Below are 7,980 nucleotides of genomic sequence, written 5' to 3'. Positions count from 1 at the left end.
TCAGGAAAAAAATAACATTTTTTTTTTCATATTTTTATCTCTCACCCTTCCTGGCCCTATTTTGATAAGAAGTTACTATAGCAGGAGCGATATTCAGTGTCCAGTATTGGGTAAATTGCGGATGTTTGATCATTTATACATATAAACTTCTTAATCAAATAGGGTGAGTAGGGGTCAGGAATAAAAATTTGAAAAAATTAGGGCATTTTTTTCCCCTAAGGACCACCCTAGTGTTCACAGGACTTGAAATCCTTGTGATTCATTTTTGCGACTGAATAATCGCGCGACTAAAATCGCATGTGTGCTCCTAGCCATAACGGTGATATTTCTTTGGATTCGAGTTTGGCACACCGAAACCCTTTGAAAAGATATACTTTATTCTCGGCACCAAAAACCATGCATAAATACTTGTGGTATTTAAAGGGTTCTTAAAAGAGCATTTTAAGGTGTTTACATGGTGCTTAAGAAAATGGGCACAGAGCAAAAAACTCATTTCTTAGAAAATCCCTTACCAAACGTTTTAATGGACCAAAATTTTTTTGTTTTTTTCCCTTATAAAAACTTCATCGACAGCTTCTTTAACGATACAAAATTGGTAGAGACTTTAAAGGAGATTTTCAGATAGTTAATCAAATCACTAAAATACAAAAACAAACCATTTAGTGCCACACGTATTAGACTTGTTCTTGTTAATAATATATCTTTTGATTTTCTGAAAAAAAAATTCCGGGGGGGGGGGTTAATCCCCCAACCCCCCCCCCCCCCCCTAAATACGGCTATGGAGTTGAGTGCAACCAGAATTACTTATCAGTAGACACTGGAGCCCTGATCTAATGAAAAAAACCATTGTTTGCTTAAAATCGATATTTTCAGAACTACGCGTATAGTCAAATTCAAATCATTTATAATGGACAATTCGTTCTTAGTTTTTTGCCTCACGTAAAAAATCAACTTTTTACGGTGTCGTGGTATTCGATCTGCAAGCTTCAACGACGGTATGTCCTTTCAATATTTTAATGGACACAATTAGAAATATGAGTGGATACAAGTGATGATCAAAGAATGATCAATGCCAACTGACGAAATAAATTTCAAGCGATTAAGTTCAAGACATCTTTTCCAGTATACTTCTAGTTAAATTTATTTATTTTTTATTAAAAATTCCCAAAACCGCCTATGATCTCGTATTTCTTATTATGAGTAGAGTACACCCTGCTTAAGCCAAGAAAGTATAAAATAAATATAAAATTTTTATCGTACAATAATTTGCATGAAGATTGAAACAGCTGGGTCAAGTCTCGTCTACAGCTACATAGCATCGCTGCCAATACTGGTTCCTTTCATCCTATCATCAATAACAAAATCTGAGCAGCAAATATCTCAAAAACCTGTTAACATTAAAACGCGAACCATATTCAATTGGAACAAAAGACGAGAAGAGAAAAGGGCACCCTTTGCGAGAGCTTCGTTTTCTCCTATTGTTACTACCATATAATCTGTTCATTTTGCTTATATTTTTTACACAATTTTTTTTTATATACAAAAGTTATATACAAGGTGTTTCCCAGAAATTTTTAATAGAGGGAGACGAGCTCGATAAAAAATGTTTTCATGACAAGACTGAGTGATGGTGGATTTTCTTCGGTGTGGATTGTTTATTCCTTACATTTTTTTTTTGTAGAGTGTTATTTGAACATTTTATTATCTACCCTGAGAACTTTTTCGATACCTAGTTTATGAAGCAAAAATTAATTTATCAACAGCAGTTCAACAATTGTGATCAAACCAGTCTACTGAAAGACTTGATTCTTGATGTGTATATGCTCATCACAGGAGGTCGTTTATTTGTATTAGTTTATGATGGTGAGGAAGTAGGGTGGAAGTTCCTTGGTCCCGCAATTTTCACACAATTTTCATTAATATCCTAAAAAATCCTTGTAAGATGAGGATCTCTTGCTTTTTTGAATTAGTTTTTATTTTGAATTTTCTTTATAAGGCGTTTTGGGGATGTTTTGACTGTTGTAGTTTATAGTACAGGGTGGATGATGATTCGTGCCACTAAAAAGAAATGCAATATCTTTTTTTAAGAGGAGCATGGCATCAACTCCATTTTTAAGTTGATAAATAGATTATATTAGGTATTTATATTTAATAAAAATTAAAAAAAACATATCTGCGTTGGGCGCCACTATATAGTGGAATCCATAATTTAATTTTTGACTGAAGATAATTTCCACGAGCGTTTAGCACTACGCCTTTGATAAGATGACTATGATAAGGTTTGTATGTAGTTCGGTCAATGAGGAGTCAAATGCAGGGGATCCGAAAAAAGTTGCGACGTCAGCAAAATTTTAATGCAGTATTGAAATACTTTGCGGTTCTCTTACTCTGAAATTCAAAAATCTGAATCTCGATTTTTGTCAAGATTCACGCATACAAGAACACTCACTTTCACACACACACTACTGTTTGAAATTTGTCTGAACATTTGTTGTTGTTTTATTTTAAAAAAGGTTTTTTATATAAAAAGATTTCGTACATAATTTCAAAACTAGATTTCATCTTCTATTTGCCAGGAAAAATCTGAGATTTTTACACAAAAATCTCAAAAAGCCAAAACGACATTACACATATGTGAATTTTTGATCATATGATTGAAATTTAAATTTTTAGGTTTGTATTTGGGCTTTACATTACATTACACATTTTTTTTGTAATCACCGGTATCTTTTGGCAAACTAAGTGTCATTTTTCTTTTTTGTCCATTCATTTTACAGTTTTCAAAAAATGCACTGTTTTGAGAATTAATGTAGTCCTTGCATCCTTTGTGCTGTCTTTACAATCTAAAGCATTCCTTGGCAGTCTTTGCATTCTTTTGAAGTCTAAGCATTCTTTAGTGTATAGATGCAGGCTTAAAAAGAGTAAAAGAATGCAAGACTGCATGCATTCCCAAAAGACTGCATTCTTTTGAAGACTGTGTATAATGGATGGACAATAATTTTGACAAAAGTGATTGGTTATTGCAAAATTTGAAGTAAAGTATCAAAGATAAGTTGATGACAAATGAATGCAATTTTTAATTGTGTAACTGAATTTTAAAGACTGATGCATTCAAAAAAGATTGCAATCTTTTAATACCCTGCTTACAACCGAAATCTTCAGGTTCGGACAGAGGTAATAATTCTTGTTTCAGCTGCTTCCATGTGCAACTTCAAGAAATTCGAAATCAAATTTATCTGGCCCAATGGGTTTCAGCAGACAGTCACTGCGCACAGTTCTGCAAAAGTATTGAATTAGTTTTCTTATAAGCTTCAATTAAATTTATCTCCACAAATTTATCACAACGTGTTTTTTTTGGCACAGCTATCCGTATCTGCAGTGGGAGCTTCCATGTATTACAAATGCAAATCACATCTAGGCAAAATAACATCAAGGTGAGCCTAGCGACACACACCAACATCTAAGAGCTTTCCATTAAGCGTGCATGCAATTCCTTGGGTTAGGCGACTGGAGATCACCGGCGGCGTAGTAAAAGACGATCACATTACAAAAACAGGAGCATGCCAGTGTCGACAATTTGCGAAAAACGTTTCGCGAAATTTTCCGAAAAATTTCGAGCATTATGGAAGTACTTGCTAACACGAACAGCACTACCCCGCCAGGCAGTACAGCTGCTACACACGGTACTGATCCTGGACCGATTAGAAATAATCGGGTCAGAGCTATACGGATTCCGGGGGCTAGCAAAGTAATGCACGAGGTTAGAAGAAAATTAAGAGTCGCGAGTTGGAACGTGGGTAGTATGAACGGCCGAAGCTGTGAATTAGAAGAGATGATGAAGAGGAGGCGAGTGGACATCTTGTGCGTCCAAGAAACCAAGTGGCGAAACACTGGAAACAGAGCCCGTTTCTTAGACGTCAAGACAAAACAATACAAGATGTTCTACTACGGAACAGAGCAAGGTAGAAACGGAATCGGTGTCATCCTTGCGGAAAAGCTTCTTGGAAGCGTTTTGGCCATTTCGAAGTCCAGTGACCGATTGATGTCTCTTAAACTGGTGATGGAAGGAAAGGTGTGGAATATAGTCAGTGCATATGCTCCCCAAATTGGATGTGAGCAGGTAGAAAAAGATGCATTCTGGCTAGACTTCCACAACCTCATTAAAGACATCCCAAAGGAAGAGCTTTTGTTTGTGGGTGGAGATTTAAATGGACATGTAGGGAACGGCAACGAAGACTATGAGGACTGCCATGGTGGCCTTGGATTCGGAGCTAGAAACCCTCCTGGCGAAGAAATTCTAAGCATGTGCAGGTCACATGGTCTTATAGTGTTGAATACCATGTTCATTAAACAAAGCCGACACCTTATCACTTATAGCAGCGGTGGAAATGAAACACAGATCGACTACCATCTGGTATCTAGTTTCATGAAGCCGCTAGTGAAAGACTGCAAAGTGATATTAGGAGAAGCGATCGCCCAGCAACACCGTCTCCTACTGACAGAATTTTTTATGGAGACGAAGGCGGCAAACAAACAAAGAGAGGCTACCGGAGGTATCAAGTGGTACAACCTGGAGAAGGAAAAAGGCGATGCATTCATCTCTGTTATGAGAAATTATCTGTGCGAGACCACCAGCAGATTACAAAACGAAGAGTGTGAAAGAGTGTGTGTGAAAATCACACAGGGCCGTAGCTTAAATTGTACCCCAATTAAAAAAAAAAAAAAAAAATAAAAAAAAAAATAAAAAAAATATTATATTTAAATTATTAATAGTGGTCATAATGTCTGTATGCGAGAAATGTTCTGAAATCTGCGACTTTATGATTGATTCAATTATGTGCCATGGTAACTGCCATAAAACATTCCACGTTAAGTGTATAGGCGCACCTTCTAGTTCAATTAAACTCTTTAACAAATCGAAACCGTTTTATTTTTTCTGCGTTAATTGTGACCCTTTTGCCCAATCTAACATTATTCGTGACATTCTTTCTAACTCAAAGATGATAGATAGACTGCAAAACCAACTGCTCTATTTAAACGATAAAATTGAAAATATATCAAATATACCAATCTTAAAGCGTCAACATACAAGAAGTGCATCTAAATCTCAAAATGCCCCTGTCGAAAATAAATCCAATAAACGCAAAAGTGAAGACCTAGATTTGACGTTACCAATCCCTTCGAAGAAACAATCAACTAACTCGCCCCTTGAATCTTCTCTATCCTCAGATTCTTCTAATCAATGCTCCGCTACACCTCCCACCCTACACGTAAATCCCTCTCAACTTCCAGCCCCACCTATCCCACCAGAATTAAACCCAAATTCATCTGAACAATCTGCAGCTTCAACTTCCAATCTTGATCAGCTCTATGTTTCATCGATCCAGCCTGCATCAACTCTACCTCCACTCGAACAGCCTCCAGCTTCTACAATAACTCTGCTTCCCTCCGACCAATCTACAAATTCAACGTCAAACCCTGTTCAACTTCCCGTTTCTTCGACCAAACCTTCATCAACGTCACCTACAGCTGCATCAAACATTCCTCCCGCCAACCCATTCCGTAGTTTGCTCCCGCACATTGTGGATAACTTAGCATCACCTATTGACTATGGATTAAAAATAGTTGAAGGACAAAAAACCCTTTTCATTTCGAAACTTGATCCCTCTACAAATGCTCTCGATGTAAAAAACTACATTAAAACGAAAATCGGGACGCTACGTTTAACGCTCGTCGAGAAAATGATTCATCGTAACTTTGCAAAATATTCTTCGTTCAAGATCAAAGTTCCAGACTCAATATTCTATCTTCTTAACTCATCATCGTTTTGGCCAGAAGGAATTATTTTTCATGAATTTCAAAAGAGAACGCTGCCAATTAATCATCACCATTTTCAACAACACCTGACAACGCCATACCTGAAACAGAGCAGCTTCAAAAGGTATTAATCTACTACCAAAATGTTAACGGACTTCGGACAAAGACCAATAAGGTCTACAAGAATATAAACAACATTCCTCACGATATACTTATCCTCACCGAAACTTGGCTAAACTCATCTTTTATGGATACAGAAATTTTTGACTCCAGCTTTCAAATCTACCGTCGTGTTCGTAACCATTTCCTCTGTAGTCTTGTCGATAATTTTTTGGATTCGGATCTTGAAGTTCTGTGTGTGAAAATAAAAATCCTGTCTGGTTACATATATGTGGTTGCCTGTTATATCCCACCCTCTTCGAACAATGACGTCTATAATAAACTTTTTGACTACTTGGAGACTATTCATGAACAAATTGATGAAGCAGATGAATTATTAATAATCGGAGATTTTAATCTACCTCACCTAAAATGGGCAAAATCCAATCACTGTGATGCCTTTCTACCTGTCGACGCTTCCAACAACAACGAGTTTCTCGTTATCGACGGAATGGCTTCTTTTGGCCTTGATCAATTAAATGGAGTGAGTAACCAATTTGGCAAAACTTTGGACCTTATCTATTTCTCTCATGTCTCCAACTCTGATGCTGCAGTTTTATTGAGTGACACAAAACTTGTAGAAGAAGATCGCCATCATCCTGCATTATCTATTTCTATGAGCTTAAGTATCTATCATTCATCTAATATTTGTAAGGATCAGCATGAATTCAATTTTAAAAAATGTAATTTTACTCTACTTTTTAATTTACTCAATGACATTAACTGGGATTCTGTTTTCTTTAATGTTAATTTTGACGAAATGATTGTACATTTTTATGAAATATTATTTTTTTGCTTTTTAGAAACAGTCCCTCTACGCAAAAAACGTGTATTTAATAGCAGCCCGCCATGGTTCGATCTACATATAAAAAAGCTTAAAAACAAAAGAAACAAGGCTTGGATAAAATTCAATCTATCACAAACTGATGAAAACCGTAATAGTTACATTCATTTAAGGGATGAATTTATAAGCTACTCTAACTTTCTCTATACAAGCTTTATATCTAAAACAGAAAATGAACTTAAATCTAATCCACGTAACTTCTGGAATTATGTTAATTGTAAAAGAAAATCTGACGGTTACCCAGCACATATGACTTATAATAATTCTACTAGCCATTCCCCAGAGGTTATAACCAACATGTTCGCCGAATTCTTCCAGGGTGCTTTTGAAAATGACTCTACAAATGACTCAAATATAACTTATTCATTTGATGAATTCTCACATCTTAACTCGATTAATTTTGCAATTTCTGAAGCAACTATTCTTGACTATATCGAAAAGTTAGACGAGTGTTTCAGTCCCGGCCCTGATGGCTTGCCGTCTTTTATTTTGAAAAAATGTGCAATATATATGTCTTACCCGTTGTTTGTGCTTTTCAATACGTCAATTAGTAATTCTACGTTTCCCGCTATATGGAAAAATGCATATCTTACTCCCATTCATAAGAAAGGTCCAAAAAAATTAGTGACAAACTACAGACCTATTGCCAAGCTTTCTGTCATCCCTAAACTGTTCGAATCCATTGTCTGTGATATTCTGTCATTTCATTGTACCTCTGTTATATGTGAAAACCAACATGGCTTTGTCAAAAAGAAATCTACGGTCACAAATTTACTACAGTTTACAACGTTCTGCTTAGATGCCTTTGAAAAGTATAAGCAAGTAGATTGTGTTTTTACTGATTTCAGTAAAGCTTTCGACAAACTTAATCATGAAATATTACTTAAGAAACTATGCACCATTGGACTTAACGATCGCTTTATTTTATGGATTTCTTCGTATCTCAAAAATAGATTATATAGTGTTGTATTTAGAAATGAATGTTCCCAATGGTTTAAAGTTAATTCGGGTGTACCTCAAGGTAGTCACCTTGGTCCTTTATTGTTTGTCTTATTTATTAATGATCTTCCTTCTGTTTTAAGTAACTCTATGTCTTTAATTTATGCCGATGACGTGAAAATATTTCGAAAAATTGACTCAGTAGCTGACTGTGAACTTCT

This window comes from Episyrphus balteatus, chromosome 3 (genome assembly GCF_945859705.1).
Source record: "Episyrphus balteatus chromosome 3, idEpiBalt1.1, whole genome shotgun sequence".
Taxonomy (NCBI): domain Eukaryota; kingdom Metazoa; phylum Arthropoda; class Insecta; order Diptera; family Syrphidae; genus Episyrphus; species Episyrphus balteatus.
This window is presented reverse-complemented; position numbering follows the sequence as displayed.